A 20000-nucleotide genomic window follows, 5' to 3' on the forward strand; every position below is an offset into this window, starting at 1 on the left:
CAAGATCCAAAGCTTACGACGACATTTAAATTAATTTAAGAGAGTGTAATTGGTCTCTTAAAATCCTAGAACACTCAACTCTCCTTTTTCTGATCATTTTGATATTTAAAATAACTGAATTCTCTTTTATAAATAAACATAAATAAATAACATTCCCGTTATTCAATATATATATTCGTTCCTCTAATACTAAAGTCGAGCACTTTTATTTCGTAGTTTTTATGTCATACCTTAGACATACATACATACATACATACACACATACATACACACATACATACACACATACATACATACATACATACATACATATATACATACAAACATACATACATACATACATAACTACATACATACATACATACATCCATAAATACATACATACATACATACATACATACATACCTACATACATATATATATAATATATATATATATATATATATATATATATATATCGACATAAAACCGGTTTGACGCGATGTTTCACCAATATTATACTTTTCAACAATACTGTTAGTTTCATTTGTATACCTAGGCACGCTTATTATAATGTTTTGAAAACGACATGGACATATTTGCTAATAATAAGTTCACCTCGCTGTAAAAAAAAAAAAATAATAATTATGTCCTTCCGCCACGACATCATAAGATATCCTCTCCTAGGAATTCCACGAAGGAATATAGATAATCCATCAAATGATATATTATCTGATGTCAACAGGAATCACCCATGTTTTCTAAGTGAGCAAACCGGGGGTTAATAATCTTGCCTAAGGAAAAAAAAACGAAAGTGCCTGAAGCGGGGCTCGAACCCGGGACCTTCCGGCCACTTCGCCTGCTTTTTTTTAATTTTTTAAATGAGCTTTTATATAGCGCAATATCCACTAAACGTGCTCAAAGCGCTTTACAAGGGGTCCCTGGCCAACAGCAACACATAACATGTAGGACGAGACATGACGCCTGTCAGGCGATATTACACATTTTTGGGACAGAGACAACGCTGTTAACGGCCAGGTACTCATTTTACACCTGAGTACGGTGGGAGAATGTGAGTAAAGAGCCTTCTCCATGGACTCAACTATGCGACGACCGAAGCTCGAACCCAGGACCTTCCGATCCGAAAGCGAGTGTCATACCACTAGACCACATAGCCTCCTTCACTTCGATGTACAAAAGTGGATATTCGACTGCACACTGATAAAGCGCCTTTTCTCATTTTGACGCGAATAAGTTCACTAGATTGAAATTGAATTAAACTTGTCAAAAAATCTTAAAGCTAAAACATCTTTAAAATCTTTATGTTTCAAATGGTAAAATGTTTTGGGTCATCTTTATACTGTTTTGATAAATTACATTATATGTATCACATATATGTGGCTTTGTGGTCATGTGGTATGACAGCTTTCTTCGGACCTGCAAATCACTGGTTCGAGTCCTAATCTAGGAGAGTCAAAATTTAGCCTTCGGAAAAAGGCTCTTTTCTATGCGTCTATTTGGTCTTGTGTTATGAATTCTCGCTTTCGGATCGGAAGGTCCTGATTTCGAGCCTCGCTCGGCGCACAGTTGAGTCCTTGGAAAAGGCTCTTTACTCACATTCTCTCATCGTACTCTGGTGTAAAATGAGTACCTGGTTGTTAACAGTGTTGTCTCTGTCGGGGAAAGAATGTAATATCGCCTAACAGCCGTCATGTCTCGTTCTCATGTCACGTGTTGCTATTGAGCAGGAGCCCTTTGGTAAAGCGCATTGAGCAAGTGTAGTGGATATTGCGCTATATAAAAAAAGCTCCGTTTTCTCACATTTTCCCACCATACTCAGGTATAAAATGAACACCTGGCTTGATAACAGCATTGTCTCTTTCCAAAAAAAAAAAAAAAAAAAGATAGTTTATATTATTGGCATAGCGCCTTACTGACGCCATGTCTCGTCCTTCGTGTATAAAGTGATGCTGTTGGCTTGGGACTCCTTGTAAAGCGTTTTGAGGACATTGGGTGGATATTGTGCCATACAGAAGCTCAAGTTTTAAAAATTATGATGTAATGAATTTTTTTTCGGGAAAATTAAAGTAGATTGCCTCAGCTCACTGTGTCCTCGGATTTTAGAGTCGGAGTTCGATTTAATCCAATATGGAGATGTGCGGAAAAGAAGTATTAATCTAGGTTTATATAGTCTAGTGTGAAACGGACAGTAGCAATTTCCCGCTATCCTTTGGATAGGACGCAAATACTAAAAGTACTTTCCGCCAGATTTAACAGACCTATCTACCCAATTCCTACCTGGTGGACCGGGAGGGGGGGGGGGGGTCAGATAAAAAAAAAATCTCGACTTCACCCGGGATTGATCTCGGTCCCTGTGCATGTGAAGCGAGTGCTCAATCAACTGAGATATTGCGGGCAAAATGAAAGATAAGAGGTTTTGTCGGTGTATACCTACTGCATGTAGTTTGTTGTATTGGCCTTACTGAGCGTCTTGAGAATGAGAATAATGAATTGCACGTTAAAAAGAGACTCCAGGCCAAAAGAACGGCTGAGGAAATGTATATCGTATCATTAGGGTCTCGTCAGGTAATCATTATATTGCCATGGTCCAACAAGCAACACAGAGACAACAATAATAAACACACTTTGATTGTAACACAACACATTAGATACAAACAAAATGTGGCTCGTGCTATTTTGTGTTCATTTTCACACTTCGATGAATTAATTTTAAAAATTATGATTTGCTTTTTCTTTTTGATCGTTTTTTTCTTCTATTAATAATGAGACAAAAATAAGTTATTTTCCCCACTAATCATATTACTTCTAACTAAATGAAATGATGAATGAATGAGTGAAAATGATGGATATATATATATATATATATATATATATATATATATATATATATATATATATATATAGAGAGAGAGAGAGAGAGAGAGAGAGAGAGAACAATGTCCTAGATAATGTGACACAATAACATCTACAACACTACAGAACACACAATTGACATAATGTAGGGGAGAAGATTCTTGCAAGCAGAAATTCCAAGTTAAAGAAAAGCCTGCTGGACCAGTCTTGTCGATTACAGTAAATACTAAACGGATAAATCAAGCCCTAAACAAGACTGTAAATTTTAATAATTGTTAACTCTTTTCCTTCGGTTTTCGATTTTACTCTCCAACTTGACACATAATATTTATAAAGACGCACATGGAATATAACTTCTTTTCACACATTTCCATATTGGATTAACCCTTTCCTTACCAACTGCAGGAAAATCCTCACATTCGTTACGATACGACCAACATTTTTCCTATTCAAATTTCTTTTGTACATCATAAAATTTAAAGAAAATGAACAGTGTGTTGTAGAGCATGTTTTGCTAAAAAATGATGTATCGCAAGAATTTTACTGCTATTTTGTCTGAGTGATAATAAAATATATTTTTGTGTTAGTTGGGTGTGAAGTTTTGGGGAAAATCTTGAAAATGGCTGGAAAGGAGAGGGTTAAATCGAACTCCGACTCTAAAAGCCCGGGAGACAGACTGAGCTGCGGCAATCTGTAAGAGGAGTAGCGCTGCGGAATCAACACTAATCACAGATGCGAATCAGATAGAACAAATTGATGTTGATTATTTATAGAATAGGTTGATGCCACTCACAAGAACGGTCGTTTGGCTAGTTTTGGCATGTATTAAAAACAAATACAACTATTTGCATATATAGACCAGTCTCCCTCTCCTCTCCCCCTCCCCCAATTACGTCTTCCTACCAATCATAGACCAGCAAATGTGACGAATTTAAATATGCCAAAGACATCTTGAACCTAGTGCATAAGTGCTAGAAAACTTCCTGACAATCAGTTTCAATAACGAAGCACATATAGTCCTAGCTGGAGTTGGCAAATAATATATTATAGTTGTTCTTTCAGAACTACGTATATGACCCATGCCACAAGAATCTATTCTGAATCTGAAGCGCTAAATGGGGTCTAGGAATTGTTTGCTACCTTTTGCATAGAATGCTGGTTTCGCAATATTGATTATTATACAATTGGTAAACGGTTAAAAAGGTGTATGTATATGTATATATATACAAAGATAATAATATTTAAACAGCAGAAACGCCTCAGTATTGGGCCATAGTAATCGATGTCCAAGGGGTATGAATGGCGGTGTATATTGATTTGGTTAAAACCCGGGAATCAAGGATTAAAGGGTGAACTAGTTGTAAATAATGTGACATAATGCAAGGGGTAAGGTTGTTAGAGAGGAGACAGGGAATAAGGTGGAGGATAGAGAAAAGGAGATGAGAGGGAAAGAGAGAGAGAGAGAGAGAGAGAGAGAGAGAGAGAGAGAGAGAGAGAGAGAGAGAGAGAGAGAGAGAGAGGAGAAGGAGAGGAAAGCGAAGAAGGAGGGTACCGAGAAGGAGAGCATGAGAAGAAGAAGAAATAGAAGAAGAAGAAGAAGAAGAAGAAGAAGAAGAAGAAGAAGAAGAAGAAGAAGAAGAAGAAGAAGAAGAAGAAGAAGAGGGAGAAGAAGAAAAATAAGAGGAAGAGGAGAAGAAAAATAAGAGGAAGAGAAGAAGAAGAAGAAGAAGAAGAAGAAGAAGAAGAAGAAGAAGAAGAAGAAGAAGAAGAAGAAGAGGAAGAAGAAGAAGAAGAATAAGAAGATTGAGGAGGGGAAAAGGGAAGCCAAGGAGGAAGAATGATGATGGTGATGATGATGATGATGATGATGATGATGATGATGATGATGATGATGATGATGATGATAACGAAGAGAAGGTGGAGTATAAGACAAATGCAACAGCAGCAATAGAAATGAATAGGAGGATGAATTCTATATCTGTTATTATTTTAAACGCGTCTGTTATACTGTACATTCTAATAGAATCACCATTCTCTTTGCACCAAAATTTACCGCAAGAAAATAGAAATATCAGTACAAACAAACATAGTCTGACAGAAAACAGGAGTAAAATATCCCGAAATCAAACACAAACGGCGAATTGTCGATCGTAATTTAAACCATAACAACAACAGGTGCTATCTCAAATGTTGACACTGACTATTTCAAAACAGAAATCCAGAACTAAAACTATTATTTGTGATATTAGTCTTAAGACAATTCGGCCCTTGTTAGACCAAACACTAAAATATACTGGGTATTGGATCATTGCAATTCGAAATATGCACAGTGTAAATTCCCATTCGAATTGAAAGCTAAATAAAACATAAATTGAATTACGTCTCGGTTTCCAGTCGTCAGTTATTAGCGACAAAAGCCTCTACGACTGACTAGCTATCGTCAGCATTCCTTCCATACACAGACACAGAATGAGATACCAGAACTAAATGTCTTTGACAAGACCGGGACAATGACGTTCCACCACAAATCTCTAAGCCTAACCAAGCCTTTTTCACTCACTCAACCCTAACACCGACTATATCCGTAGTTTACCCCCGGGTTACTTTTACCCCATGCCTATTTATTTACATGTTTCTGAGACAAATTATAGGCGTAGTATCAAAGCTAATGTTTTTAGTTTTTACATGTTAATGATAGTTGAATAAAACCATCTAGACGTCTATGTACCTGCTCATTTTAATACAGTTTTTCCAATTTAGAAAAGTAGTAAAAATCTCTAGGACTGAGTGAGTTAATCTGGTCAACTACACACCCACAGAAACCCACAGTGTTCTGTATTCTGTACCCACCACCACACCCCGTGGTAATCGTGGTATTAGAGGATGGCATAGTATAGGAATTGGTCGTGGTGGAATTTGTGGTCGTGGTTGTAGTAGTAGTCGTAGTGGTGGTCGTCGTATTGAATTGGTGAGACTTGTACGTATAATAAGTACCACGACCTATACAATACTATAATATATAATACGGCATTCCATTCGACCAAAACAATCAACATTTTCCAAGTCGCTCGTGGTGTGGGGTGGTGGTGTCCAGCTGTGATTCTCATCAAAACACCAGTATGTATGTAGTACAAGTGACATTGTGCGGTTAAGTGGTCATGTGGTATGACATTCGCTTTCGAATCTGAAGGTCCTGGGTTCGAGCCTAGCTCGACGCATAGTTGAGTCCTTGGAAAAGACTCTTTACTCACATTCTCTCACCGTACTCAGGTGTAAAATGAGTACCTGGCCGTTAACAGCATTGTCTTTGTCCGAAAAAGTGTAACATCGCCTAACAGGCGTCATGTCTCGTCCTACATGTTAAATGTTGCTGTTGACCAGGGACCCCTCGTCGTATTGAATTGGTGGAATTTGTGGTCGTGGTTGTAGTAGTCGTAGTGGTGGTCGTCGTATTGAATTGGTGAGACTTGTACGTATAATAAGTACCACGACCTATACAATACTATAATATATAATACGGCATTCCATTCGACCAAAACAATCAACATTTTCCAAGTCGCTCGTGGTGTGGGGTGGTGGTGTCCAGCTGTGATTCTCATCAAAACACCAGTATGTCGTACAAGTACAAGTGACATTGTGCGGCTAAGTGGTCTTGTGGTATGACATTCGCTTTCGAATCTGAAAAGCGCTTTACAAGGGATCCCTAGTCAACAGCAACATTCAACATGTAGGACGGGACATGCCGCCTGTTAGGCGATATCACAATTTTTCGGACAAAGACAACGCTGTTAACGGCCAGGTACTCATTTTACACCTGAGTACGGTGAGAGAATGTGAGTAAAGAGCCTTTTCCAAGGACTCAACTATGCGTCGAACGCGAGGCTCGAACCCAGGACCTTCCGATCCGAAAGCGAGTGTCATACCACTAGACCACATAGCCGCACGTAGTACAAGTGACATTGTGACTATTACGGTATTTTCTCCATACATACATAGAAATCCTGAACAAAAACTACTGTGCCACAAAATGTCCTGATATTGTTGTCGCTCCGATGTCGTCATAAATATTCTATTCTATTTTGGAATTCTATAAGAAAACCGGAGACACGACCAGAATAACACCAAAGACTGACATATATGGTAACTCGTGCGGTTAAGTGGTCTTGTGGTATGACACTCGCTTTCGAATCTGAAGGTCCTGGGTTCGAGCATCGTTCGGAGCATAGTTCAGTCCTTTGAAAAGGCTCTTTACTCACATTCTCTCACCGTACTTAGATGTAAAATGAGTACCTGTCCGTTAACCCTTTCCTTACCACCCATAGGAAAATCGTCACATTTGATACGATGAGCCAATATTTTGCTCATTCCAATTTCTTTTGTACATCATAATATTTGAACAAAAATGTTTGCCATAGCTAAATTATATTAACACTGTGTTCGTTTAGCAGAAAGAAATATGTATAGCAAGAACATAAAGATTTTGTGTTTGAGTGAAAAAAATATATTTTTGTATAGATCGTGCGTGAAGTTTTGGGGACGATACGGAAAGTGGCCGGTAAGGAGAGAGTTAACAGCGTTGTCTCTGTCGAAAAAAAAATGTAATATCGCCTACCAGGCGTCATGTCTCGTTCTACATGTTACGTGTTGCTGTTGGTCAGGTACCCTGGTAAAGCGCTTTGATCACGTTTAGAGGATATATTAACAGACAAAGAAAAAAAACACGCTTCTAAAATTTTGGCCAGAAAACTCTTCCTTCAAGTGTCCATCATTTAAATCACCCACTCCCGAGGAAGTCTCTGGTTTGAGAGTTTTTGATAAGATGAGGGTCATTTCAATTGATCGATTGATTGGAGGACGAGTTTTCTGACCAAAATTTTAAAACTTGTTCTTTTAGATTAAAGCAGAATACCTGGTTATAGAATGTTACTCAGCTCTTTGTTATTGGGCGATTAGTTCTCACCTAGGACATCTTATAGATAGAATGCGCTTGGCCAAGGAGTTCACAACATTGCCATCCGGAAGTATAACGGACCAACACACACACTCTGTGTAACCATGAACTTTTATAGTCTGGTTAATACAGTTTAGTGAGAACAACTCACAAACGCGGATGGCAAAAACAATAACAAAAGCCTGAGTGACGTCATCTGCATACTATCTATATATACAGATCAACACACAAAACTATGTGTAATCTTGAACGTTTATAGTCTGGTTAATACAGTTCAGTGAGAATTACTCATAAACGCGGATGGCAAAAAACAATAACAAAGACCAGAATGACGCCATCTTCGTTCTATCTATAGATTGATGCCCTGGTTCTCACTAAAATATATCAATCAAGTTTCAATACCATTTGATAGTTTTTATTTATTTAATCTAGCTTCAAGCAGTGAAATTTGCATAATCGAGTCATAAATTATTGTTTCGTGACATTGTCTGTCAAGATACAGGATTTAAATAAAACGTTTTCAAAAGAGACAGAAAGAGCACGACTGTTTGTATATATTATGCTAAACAAATATGATATGAAATATTTCTCTCCTGGAATCAATTTGATTCAATAGTCTGATGTCACGCCGCCCGGCAACGGCGGTCATCTTGGTTCTAAACAAAGAAAATCATTACTTTTTATTCTTCATGCTGGCTAGAACTTTTCATATGCCTTGTGATCAGACAAAACATGATCAAATTTATGTTTTTTTTCCTCTGGATACGCTTGTATGCTGGCCGGGGAAATATTTCATACGGGCGTCCGCCATTGTTCCGATAGTTTAGAGCCAGTGTTACTAAGTTACCATGCGTCATAAGGAAGGAAGTGACGTTACGTCTGTTGAAGAGTATTGACCTTTACCAACGTGTAGGGGGCAGCGTGGCTCAGCGGTACGTACGGTCGTTGCTTCGGACCCAAAAGGTACAGAGTTCGAATACCTGCTGCGTTGTGTGGCCTTGATTGAACAAGTCACCTCGCCCCAGCTCTGTTTGCGGCGATGCACTTTTTGGAGGCAGCTATTGGATTCAATAGTCTGATGTCCGCCCAGCAACGAGCAGCTCGGTTCTTAACAAAAGAAAATCGGTACTTTTTATTCTTCATGCTGGCTAGAACTTTTTCAAATGTCATGTGATCAGAATGTATAAAAGTCAAAACATGATCAGATTTATAATGTTTTTCTCCTCTGGATACACTTTTAGGCTCGTCGGAGAAAAATTTCATAAGGGCGTCCGCCATTGTTCCGATAGCTTAGAACCAGTTACTAAGTTACTATGCATCATTACGAGGGAAGTGACGTCATGACTGTTGAAGCCTATTCTAACACTTCGAGGTGTTTTGTTTACGTTGTGATTCAAATCGTGACAATTCGATGTAAAACGTTAGACTGAACCACTCCACATATGCGGCCCCCGGGCTCAAAACAGTATTATTGTAATTGTGTGGTTCGGTCAGTGGTACGGTGTCTCATCTTGTCATAGAGGTCAAGCAATAGTGATCGGTGTCAGTAGCCGGATAGGTGACAGTGATCAGACCTGTCAGGCCTGCATATGTGTACACGTCGGTATTGTGCAAGGGGTGGTTTAGATACTAAAAATAGAATTTCAAAATGTGACTCGTGACGTCACAATTCCCGTCATTTAAACTGTATTGATGCTATGCATGTAGGTAAAATACTCACGAGGAACATGGAGAAGAATTAAAGAAGCTGATATAGATAGTTCGAAGATGACGTCACTCAGGTCTTTGTTATTGATTTTTGCCATCCGCGTTTATGAGTAATGCTCACTGAACTGTATTAACCCAACTATAAACGTCCATGGATACACACAGTTTTGTGTGTTGGTCCGTTATACTTCCGGATGGCAATGTTATGAGCTTCTTAGCCAAGCGCATACTATCTATACAAAGAAGTGATAAGACATGGAATGAGATAAAAAAGTTAGCTCAGGATAGAGAAGGATGGAAACTGTTTGTCTGGCCTATACCCTGACCCAAGGTGAAAAAGGCAATGATGATGATGATGATGATGATGATGATGATGATGATGATGATGATGAAAATACTCACAACATCCGACAATCGGATATAATTTTGGACACGCAATAAATTATACTATGTGTAACCTTGAACTTTAATAGTCCGTTTGATATAATAATACTTAACAGATAACTAATCACCAAAATGGCTTTTCTAAGAACAATGACAAAGAGTTGAGTGACGTCAATTTTATAATAACTACATACCAGCATCTGGTTCACCCCGGCATAACACCGTTTTGAGGGGATGGGTGACCCTTATTGGCACGCTGACTCAAGGTCCGAAAACATATCAAATGATACTTAGAACTATTCTTACTTCAAAATATATTCAACAAACAAAAGAAAAACAGAACAAAACAAAAAGCTAACATACAACTCCACCCCCCCCCCCCCCCACAAGCTGCACCAAAAAAAAAAAGAATAATACACGCACACACAATAACAAAGAGACAAATAAACAAACAAACAAACACACAGACAGACAGACAGACGAAACAAAATCCATTCGCAACAAAAGCTAGTATCGATTCCATTGTTGTGTTATCGATATCACCATCCATATCGGAAATTAATCCATTCTAGTTTCAACGATTTAAAAAAACCGGTTTACGCACCAGTTCGCCGGGCGGGTAGAATTTGCAGATCGAAACAGAGACAATTTCAATATCAATATCAATAAAAATCGAAATTGCCCGATGTATTGATTGGCAATGCGGCACGTGCGACCCCCCCCCCTCCCCCTTCCCCTACTCTGTCACCAAGGGGTAGACAGTTAACAAGCCTCTGCCAATATATAGAATGCGCTTGGCTAAGAAGCTCACAATATTGCCATCCGGAGCCGGAGGTAAAACGGACCAACACACAAAACTCTGTTGTAACCATGAACTTTTATAGTCTCGATAATACAGTTAAGTGAGAATTACTCATATACATGAGTGGCAAAAAACAATAACAAAGACCTGAGTGACGTCATCTTCATTCTATCTATAGGGAAGAAAAGTGTGATGTCCAAAAACTGGTTCCTATTTATTGATGCTTTGCTCTCAGCCAAATAGCTCACAACATCCGCCAGCCGGATATAACGTACCTACACACACACACACACACACACACACACACACACACACACACTTATATGTAACCTTTAAACGTTTATAGTCTAATTAATACAGTTTAGAGAGAAATACTCATAAAAATGGTTGGTTAAAAACGAGAACAAAGACATGAGTGACGTCATCTTCGTTCTATCGATAGAACTAAATTGACGTCACTCTGCTTTTTGTTATTGTTTTTAGCCAACCATTTTTATGAGTAGTTCGCACTTAATTGTATTAATCAGAATATAAACGTTAAAGGTTACACATTGTTTTTCTTTGGTTTTTTTGTTTGTTTTTTTTTGTTTGTTTTTGTTTTTTTTGTTTGCTCGATTTAGTTTTTGTTTTGTTTTGGGGTTTATTTGTTATTTGTTTTTGTTATGTTTTTTGTTGTTGATATTTTGTGTTGTTTGTTTTTCTTTCTAGTCTTTTTATTTTTGTTTGCTTAGTTTTTTGGGGTTTTTTTTTGTTCTTTTTTTTGGGGCGGGGGGGGGGGGGAGTTGTCTTGCTCTCCTTTTTGTCGTTTTTATTGTATTTTATTTAAGCTACAGCTATTTTTGGAGGGACAAGGACACCGTTACATGTAGGCGACATATTATGAAATGGAGAGGGTCTGGGATTGTGAGAGTCACGATCTTTCAATCTTGTTTCGTCACAGACTCAATCATGCGTGACGACGTGGACAGATTCTTGTGTGATTCTTGTTAATGGTAGGAGGGGCGGGCGGCGGGGCGGGGCTCGGGGGGGGGGGGGGGGGGGGGGGTTGTTGGTGTGTGGTGTGTGTGTGTGTGATCTCAACGGATCGATCGATAATGGGGTTTTATTTATTATCGAATATCTCCAAATGCCATGTATGGCATGTCAGAGCGTAGCCTTCGTAAAGTAATAGCCTGACATTGACCAAAAAATGACGTCAAAATGCCAGTCTTTTGCCACAAAAGAAAACAAATCGTGAGTTGTATTCAATAGTTCAACCAATGAAATAACTTGTTTCCATGAGCACTACTAACGACAACTCACTAGGCGGTGCAAAAACCAAATAATGACGTCAAACCAGTGTCAGGCTATAACATAACGATGGCCATGGTCTGACGCTGACAAAAAAAAATGACGTCAAATTAATATAAGTAAACAAAAGAAAACAATTCGTGAGTTGCATTCAATAGTTCAACCAATGGGATCACAGTGCTCACGACCACACACAAGACGGTGCATGAACGTGTCAGGCCGTAGCCATCGTTAACTTAAAGCCTGACATCGTAGCCATCGTTAAGTTATAGCCTGCAACTGCTGAAACCAAAAAAGACTGGCATTTTGACGTCATTATTTGGTTTTTGCACCGCCGAGTGAGTTGTCGTTAGTAGTGCTCATGGAAAAAAGTGGTCCCATTGGTTGGTTGAACTGTAGAATACAATTCACGATTTGTTTTCTTTTGTGGCCAAATACTGGCATTTTGACGTCATTTTTTGGTCAGTGTCAGCGTATCCCTCGTTCTGTTATAGATAGTTCGAAGATGACGTCACTCAGGCCTTTGTTATTGTTTTTGCCATCCGCGTTTGTGAGTTGTTCTCACTAAACTGTATTAACCAGACTATAAAAGTTCATGGTTACACAGAGTTTGTGTGTTGGTCCGTTATACTTCCGGATGGCAATGTTGTGAACTCCTTGGCCAAGCGCATTCTATCTATAGTCTGACACTGAAATCCAAAAGGACTGGCAGTTTGACGTCATTAGTGAGTTGTCGTTAGTAGAGCTCATGGAAACAAGTCATTTCATTGGTTGAACTATTGAATTCAACTCACGGTTTGTTTTCTTTTGTAGCAAAAGACTGGCAGTTTGACGTCATTTTTTTTGGTCATTGTCAGGCCATAACTTTACGAAGGCCACGGTGTCAGGCTATAAGTTAACGATGGCTACGGCCTGACACTGACCAAAAAATGACGTCAAAATGCCAGAGACAAATTTCCCCTGTGGGATGAATAAATGGAATTTTATCATTTTCTTATTTTATTATCTATTGAGCGTAGACCCGAAAATTTTATAGAGAACTCTTGGTAAACTATTCGTGAAGTGTAACAGTATATCAAAGTCAGAATCAGTCATGCGTGAAATATGACTGTATAACGTGCACAATACGTCACGAGCGGCTCTATCCGGGATTACCATAGCCATTTTAAAGGGCTTACTTAGTTAATGTGAGAGTTCCAGTGTGAATCGTGTCGGTACGACATTGGGTCAGGATATAGGTCAAAGGTTAGTCATCGATCTTGGAGCGGCCACTGGTTTGCATTACCTTTGATGTATTTATCAAAGGTTAAAGGGCAAATGTTTTTCATAGAACAATCATGATATTTCGGATACAACAGAATTTCAATTAGCTCTATTTTCTAATTCTCTCTCTATCTATCTATATATATATCTCTCTCTCTCTCTGTGTGTCTCTCTCTCTATCGTTGTGTATGAATGGACGTGTGTGCATGTGTATGTGTGTGTGTGTGTGTGTGTGTGTGTGTCTGTAAGAGACTGTGTTTATGAGAAGGGCGAAAGTGGTTCAAAAAGTGCAAATTCATGGTAACCTCTCCATGAGCAAAGGTTACTAGAGGTCATTTAGTGACACAGTGTTACATCATCAATCACTTCACTGTGTCGAATGAACTAATAAAGGATTTCTCCGTGTGAAGAGGTATTGTATTTCTTTCACTACAAACACTCATACACATGCAAAGCTATCTATAACAAGGTTTCCTATGTTAACAGCAGCATTTAACATGTAGGACAAGACATGACGCTTGAGGGGCGATATGACAATACTTAGATAACCACGCCTCTCGGACAGTCGTCATAATGTAAACCTTGGAAAAGGCTCTTTACTCACATTCTCTCACCGTACTCAGATGTAAAATATGTTACCGTTAACAGCGTTGTCTCTGTCGGGGGAAAAATGCAATATTGCCTAACAGGCGACATGTCTTGGTTTACATGTTACGAGTTGCTGTTGGTCAGGGACCCTTTGTATAGCGCTTTGAGCACGTTTAGATAATATTGCTCTATATAAAATCTGACAAAAAAAAAAAAAAATCCAATATAGATAGTATGTACTGGCTTAAAAGTTCACAACATTGCCATCCGGAAGTAAAACTGGCCAACACACAAAACTGTGTGTAACCTTGAAGGTTTATAGTCTGGTTAATACAGTTTAGTGAGAAATACTCATAAACGAGGATGGCAAAAAACAATAATGAGGCATAATAAGACATGAGTGACGTCATCTTCGAACTATCTTTACGAGGAATAAATTGCGTATGATTTGAGAAGGTCAAAAATCGTAAACAAATTTAATATCTTACAATACAAAATCAACGACGCCTACAACAATAGGATTCAGTAGTCTGATGTCACGCCACCCGGCAACGGCGGCCATCTTGGTTCTAAACAAAGAAAATCATTACTTTTTATTCTTCATGCTGGCTAGAACTTTTCATTCCCTTTTCATATGCCTTGTGATCAGAATGTGTAAAAGTCAAAACATGATCAAATTTATGGGTTTTTTTTTTCATCTGGAAACGGTTTTATGCTTGTCGGAGAAATATTTCATACGGGCGTTCGCCATTGTCCCGATAGTTTAGAGCCAGTGTTACTAAGTTACTATGCGTCATTAGGAAGGAAGTGACGTTACGACTATTGAAGAGTATTGCTATCTCCTTTAACACTAAATATGGAATGTGAAAATACCTAGGTGCACATAATCGCAGGTCTGACAGTTCGACGCAATTAATTATATGCTTGGTTTAACATTGTTGTGATGGGGAATATCATGCGTTGGTTTGAGAGTATTTCCATTACAACGATGAGCCCATAACAAATTTAGTTATCAGACCTGCAAATAAGTACACGTCGACAAATACCTTTACGCAACTTTTATAATATCAAGAACAACAAAAAAAAAAACAACAAAAAAACAAAAAAACAAAACAAAACAAAAAAAAAAAAAAAAAAAAAAAAAAGAAAAAAAAGAAAGAGGAGATAAAAAAAGGATATAATATCTATTTCCTATATATATATAGACCGTATATTTTATTCTACATTTGCAAACATTCTATTTTCCACAAACCACCAGTTTTCAAGTGTTGGAAAGTTATAGAACTAATATGTTGTCACCAAGTATCAAAAGTTTGCTCAAGACGTGTCTTTCGCTCTTGTGTTGGTCAAACATTAACCCTTATCATGCTAGGATTCGGGCTTATTCTAACCTAATCCCAAATTGTATCATTTATTTATCTTGATAAAAACGTAAAACGAGCCGAAGTGACCGAGTGGTTAAGGCATAATTAGACCGTGACTGGGATGTATGTGATTCGTACCCTGTTTTGAGTACTTTCGCTTTTTTTCCTTAGGTGCGGCTATGTGGTCTAGTGGTATGACATTCGCTTTCGGATCGGAAGGTCCCAGGTTCGAGCCTCGGGCTCGGCGCATAGTTGAGTCCTTGGAAAATCATCATTACTCACATTCTCTCACCGTATTCAGGTGTAAAATGAGTACCTGGCTGTTAACAGCGTTGTCTTTGTCCGAAAAATTGTAATATCGCTTAACAGGCGTTATGTCCCGTCCTACATGTTAAATGTTTCTGTTGACCAGGGACACCTAGTAAAGCGCTTTGAGCACATTTAGTGGATAATGCGCTATATAAAAAAAGCTCATTTTTAATATTATTGACCCACCATTTGCTTATCTTGGAGAACGTGAGCGATGCCTGTTGACATCGGACGTTTGTTTGATAGATTATAATCTCTATTCCTTCATGCCTTCATCTAAAAATGATGCCGCAAAGTTTTTATTCTCTGTTGTCTTCTGGCACTTTAGTTCGGCTATGTGGTCTAGTGGTATGACACTCGCTTTCGGATCGGAAGGTCCTGGGTTCGAGCCTCGCTCAGCGCATAGTTGAGTCCTTGGCGAAGGCTCTTTACTCACATTCTCTCACCGTACTCAGGTGTAAAATGAGTACCTGGCCGTTAACAGTGTTGTCTCTGTACGAAAAATAAAATGTCATATCGCCTAACAGGCTTCCGTGACCCGTCTTAAATGTTAAATGTTGCTGTTGGCCAGGGAATCCTTTTTAAAGCGCTGTGAGCACGTTTAGTGGATATTGCGCTATATAAAGCTCATTTATTATTATATTGATTTTTTCTACTTCATTTCTTGTTATTATAATAATGTACTTTATTCATCCAAAAGGAAATGTTTGTACAGACATATAAAATGCCGACAATGATACATACATAAACATAATATACGTAAATATAATGTGGTAAAGTAAAATTTGGTAATAGGTATATATAGTATAATAATAGTATAGGCTGTAAGAATAATTACATAGTGTAAAATAAGTGCCTGCTCCATTCACATATCTGAATATATTCTCAGTCCGCCATTAAAGGGTTAAACACTGCAACTGAAAATCTGTAATATCAGCAATCTTGTTTAACCAGTTAAATGACGTACTTTAGAAAAAAAACTCGTATATCAAAAATTTGGCCAGAAACCTCGTCCTTCAAATATCCATCGATTTAAATGACCCTCATCTTGGCAAAAACTCTGAAACCTGCGACTTTGCGAAGTTCCAGGTTTGAGAGTTTTTGCCAAGATGAGGGTCATTTAAATCGATGGATATTTGAAGGACGAGTTTTATGGCCAAATTTTTAAATATGGGTTTTGTCAGAGAACGCAGTATGTACATTAATTTCATTGCGAGTCATACGCAGTTGTGAAGTGATAGTTGTGTAACAAATCACAAACAATCTTAAATGCTATGTCGAAATATATATAGCATTTTCTTATAAACTGCACTAGCATTGAAAGCCAAATAAAAAGAAGAAGATGGCGTTGGCTGGGCCATGTGGCCAGAATGGAAAAAGGGTCACTTTATTGGACAGCAAAAATGGGAAGCGAAAGCGGGGAAGACCCAAAGAAACCTGGCGAAGGACCATGGAGAAAGAATTAAAGGAAGCAGCAGGCGTGTCCTGGAATACAGCCACCGCAAAAGCAGCCGATCGCAAAAAACGGAGATGTCTGGTGGATGCCCTATGTGCCTCAAGGCCCGAAGAGGATTAAGTAAGTAAGCATAGTTAATAATTTGACCAATCTTTTAATCTGGGCCTTCGATCATCCCAGATGTTACCAACTTTTCTTCTCCGTCTCTTCTCCACACATGTCCCAGAAACCGTAACGGCCTCTTTCTGATACATACAACCAGAAAGATGATACTTATATATATATATATATATATATATATATATATATATATATATATATATAATATTATATATAATTTTGTTATTACCTTAGCTAATAAATGACCAATCTATTAAAATGCCTTTTCCAAGGACTCAACTATTTGCCGCTCAGAGCGGGACTCGAACAATGGACCTTCGGGTCTGAAGGCGAGTGTCGTACATAGTCGCACTTAACCCAAGCTCTATAATCTCAGTTTTCGGCATCTAAATAACTCCGATAAAATGCCATTTAGATGCCTTGATCACAATATTTTTAAAAAAGTCAAAGAGAGAGATAAAGCGCAAGTGAGGAATTTGGAATGACAATATTTATGTATAATTTGATTTATGTGCAAAGTATTTTTTTAAAATTCTTATATGTCAGTGAAAAGCCTTAAAGGGCTTACTGATTTAAAATCAGATTTTATTAAGAAAACATACATCACTATTTTTTCAAATTATTATTATCTTTATATTTCGTTGTCATTGTTACTAGATAGTTGTTTGGTATAAAAAGATGTATGCATAACATTATGTATTTTTACTTACAATAAATAATGTATTCATTTCATTTCATTTCAATAAGCTTCAACAGTCGTAACTGGCTCTAAACTATCAGAACAATGGCGGACACCCTTATGAAATATTTCTTTCAAAGCGTATCCAGAGGAAAAAAAGCATTGTAAATCTGATCATGTTTTGACTTTTACACATTCTGACCACAAGACATATGAAAAGTTCTAGCCAGCATGAAGAATAAAAAGTACCGATTTTCTTTGTTTAGAACCACGATGGCCGCCGTTGCTGGGCGACGTGACATCAGACTATTGAATCCAATTCACACACACACACACACACACACACACACACACTTATGCACATACAATCCCACCTACACACCCAAACAACAAAAACCAAACCGGTCCTCAAGACAGATAATCCGTGTTGCCTCAAGTACGACTTAGTCCATGCCTATCCCTGGCAATTTCCCCTTGTTCTTTTATCCCTTTTTAATTCCACGTAGGAATCTCATCGCCTCGTTGGCTTCATCTGAACTTGACGTTCTTTATCAGAGACCACTGGACCATGGTCATTTTTATGACTGGCCACTGTCTGAAAAAGACGGCGAGAGACTCTTTAACTACTCTTTCATGATCCCCTTTCACTTTGTTGTTGGTTTAACTCCCTTCTTCTTCTTCTTCTTCTTCTTCTTCTTCTTCTTCTTCTTCTTCTTCTTCTTCTTCTTCTTCTTCTCTCTTTCTTCTTCTTCTTTCTTCCTTCTTCTTCTTCTTCTTCTTCTTCTTCTTCTTCTATCTTCTTCTTCTTCTCTTCTTCTCTCTTCTTCTTCTTCTTCTTTCTCTTCCTTCTTCTCTTCTTCTTCTTCTTCTTCTTTCTTCTTCTCTTCTTCTTCTTCTTCTTCTTCTTCTTCTTTCTTCTTCTTCTTCTTTCTTCTTCTTCTTTCTCTTCTTCTTCTTCTTCTTTCTTCTTCTTCTTTCTTCTTCTTCTTCTTCTTCTTCCTTCTTCTTCTTCTTCTTCTTCTCTCTTCTCTTCTTCTTCTCTTCTTCTTCTTCTTCTTTCTTTCTTCTTCTTCTTCTTTCTTCTTCTTTCTTCTTCTCTTCTCTTCCTTCTTCTTCTTCTTATCTTCTTCTTTCTCTTCTTCCTTCTTCTTCTTCTTCTTCTTTCTTCTTCTTCTTCTTCTTCTTCTTCTCTTCTTCTTCTTCTTCTTCTTCTTCTTTCTTCTTCTTCTTCTTCTTCTTCTTCTTCTTCTTCTTCTTTTCTTCTTCTTCTTCTTCTTCTTCTTCTTTCTTCTTCTTCTTCTTCCTCTTCTCTTCTTCTTCTCTTCTTCTTCTTCTTCTTTCTTCTTCTTTCTTCTTCTTCTTCTTCTTCTTCTTCTTCTTCTTCTCTTCTCTTCTTCTTCTTCTTTCTCTTCTTCCTTCTTCTTCTTCTTCTTCTTTCTTCTTCTTCTTCTTCTCTTCTTCTTTCTTCTTCTTCTTCTTTCTTCTTCTTCTTCTTCTTTCTTCTTCTCTCTCTTTCTTCTTCTTCTTCTTCTTCTTCTTCTCTTCTTCTTCTTCTTCTTCTTCTTCTTCTTCTTCTTCTTCTTCTTCTTCTTCTCTTCTTTCTTCTTCTCTTCTTCTTCTTCTTCTTCTCTTCTTCTTCTTCTTCTTCTTCTTCTTCTTCTTCTTCTCTTCTCTTCTTCTTCCTTCTTCTTCTTCTTCTTCTTTCTCTTCTTCTTCTTCTTCTCTTCTCTTCTTCTTCTTCTTCTTCTCTTCTTCTTCTTCTTCTTCTCTCTTCTTCTTCTTCTTCTTCTTCTTCTTCTTCTTCTTCTTCTTCTTCTTCTTCTTCTCTTCTTCTTCTTCTTCTTCTTCTTCTTCTTCTCTTCTTCTTCTCTTCTTTTCTTCTTCTTCTTCTTCTTCTCTCTTCTTCTTCTTCTTCTTCTTCTTCTTCTTCTTTTCTCTTCTTCTTCTTTCTTCTTCTTCTTCTTCTTCTTCCTTTCTTCTTCTTCTTCTTTCTTCTTTCTTCTTTCTTCTTCTCTCTTCTTCTTCTTTCTTCTTCTTCTTCTTCTTCTTCTTCTTCTCTTCTTCTTCTTCTTTCTTCTTCTTCTTCTTCTCTTCTTCTTCTTCTTTCTTCTTCTTCTTTCTTCTTCTTCTTTCTTCTCTTCTTCTTCTTCTTCTTCTTCTTCTTCTTCTTCTTCTTCTTCTTCTTCTTCTTCTTCTTCTTCTTTCTTCTTCTTTTCTTCTTCTCTTTCTTCTTC

At 37.8% G+C, this 20000-nt stretch overlaps 1 protein-coding gene across 4 annotated transcripts in view; it reads right to left on the reverse strand.

Annotated features, from left to right (window-relative positions):
* LOC144973502 (uncharacterized) overlaps positions 1-20000 on the reverse strand; it is a 113598-nt gene that overhangs the window by 62699 nt on the left and 30899 nt on the right. For 2 of the 4 annotated variants that reach the window (XM_078916008.1, XM_078916007.1), the window contains exon 1: positions 5234-5309. The exons of the other annotated variants lie outside the window; for them this stretch is intronic. The gene's annotated coding sequence lies outside the window, so the exon portion shown is untranslated. Of the gene's footprint in view, positions 1-5233; positions 5310-20000 lie in introns of those variants that run through there. 4 annotated transcript variants of the gene reach the window in all.

The sequence above is a fragment of the Berghia stephanieae genome, chromosome 5 (genome assembly GCF_034508935.2).
Source record: "Berghia stephanieae isolate SIO BIC M18660-M18661 chromosome 5, UCSD_Bste_1.3, whole genome shotgun sequence".
In the NCBI taxonomy this organism is placed as follows: domain Eukaryota; kingdom Metazoa; phylum Mollusca; class Gastropoda; order Nudibranchia; family Aeolidiidae; genus Berghia; species Berghia stephanieae.